Source organism: Hylobates moloch, unplaced genomic scaffold (genome assembly GCF_009828535.3).
Source record: "Hylobates moloch isolate HMO894 unplaced genomic scaffold, HMol_V3 SCAFFOLD_9, whole genome shotgun sequence".
Classification (NCBI taxonomy): domain Eukaryota; kingdom Metazoa; phylum Chordata; class Mammalia; order Primates; family Hylobatidae; genus Hylobates; species Hylobates moloch.
The window spans coordinates 22,041,503-22,043,044 of record NW_026652284.1 but is presented as its reverse complement, the minus strand read 5'-3'; positions in this window follow the sequence as shown (position 1 = coordinate 22,043,044).

Sequence of the window (1,542 nt, the reverse complement as noted above, 5' to 3'; positions counted from 1 at the left end):
CCGGGCCCAAGTGTGCGCGCTGGGGGCTGGGGGCTGGGGGCTGCTCGGGCCGTACGCGCCTCCGACGCCGGCACCCTCGCTCCTAGTGCTCGCGCGCTGAGCCCAAGCCTGGAAGACCTCTCCAGGGTCTAGTTCAAGACGGAATGAGGCCACCGCGCCAGACCCTGGCCTTATAAATCCCAACGCTTTCTCCCGCCCGGGGCTTAGCCACGCCCTAATCAACACCCTGTCTGCGGTCCCGGGCTGGTGCCCGTCCTAGGAGTCCGCAGGTACACGCGGTAGCAGCCACCCTAGGCTGAGCACACGATGCGTCAGTAGTTAGACTATCTTTTCCAGCCTCAGTACAACCTGATGAAACGAGTTGTATGATCTTAATTTGACAGATGAGGAAACTGAGGTTCAGGGAGACCAAATTAACTTGCAGATGGCCGCAGGACAGGAAAGAACTGAAAATGGAACCTGAATCTAAGATGTCTAGGACCATTGTGAGCGCACATTTCTTAACAGGTCGAGGAACTGAGGCCCAGAGAAAGGGATTTTTCAAAATCCAAACAGCTTAGTTCCTTCCATGAGGCAATAATAGCCCATGTGTCTTGTTTTCCCCACAAACAGTGTCTGGCACATAGGTACTAAATAAATACTTCTCGAATGGATGTATGGATAGATAGATGTTTCCTCTGATGACCTGCCAATGAGCCGTAGGGCTTGAATCAGAAGAGCCCAAGATGCTATTCTTCAGGCCGTCTACTCTCATCCTAAAAGCACTAAGTTTTACCATTACTAATATTACTACTAAAAAGAGCAACTAAATAGTTGCAAACTCACTTAAAGTACCAGCATTGATTACATCTCATTTGATCAGATCAAAGTAGAACCTAATCAGATCTTCAGCAGCAAATTGGCAATGCACCTAGCCTGATCTCTCCCTCAAAGCAGGAAAGCCCAGAGATTCTTCCAGATTCCAGCTCTGGAAGAAACAAACCTTAAACACAAGTTGTTTCTTCAAACGAGCATTCATTCACTCACTATGCTGAAAAGCCCTCCCTACCATGTCCCCACTTCTCCATTTGGCGCCCCTCCCCCAGTTCCCTGAGCAACTGACCACCTTTTCAGGGTGTAAATGGTCAGTTTATTTATCTGTCTTGCCACTGGGCTGTTTATTTATCAAGTACAGTAACCGACCTGTCCAACTTTGAATCTCTGCCACCTAGCATCATCTAGACCTTATAATCAGCATTGGATGTAAAGTCCATACAAGACTAATGACCATCCACTTGGTGCCCTAAGGCTCAAATGAGGTATGTTGTAGAAAAGGCATTGAACTGGGTGTGAGAAAACTTCGATTCTAGTCCCAGCAGTAGCATCTCCCTCCTCTGCATAGCAAATACTTTTACATTTCATATTCCTCCCATTTTGAAAATGTAGCACTGTTGTAATGGAATACAGACTGATTCTTGAAGCAGAATTGCTGAGTAATTGGCCTGGCACATACTCGGGACACATGGAACATTCTGCAGATGTTACCCAGAGAGAGCTCAATAA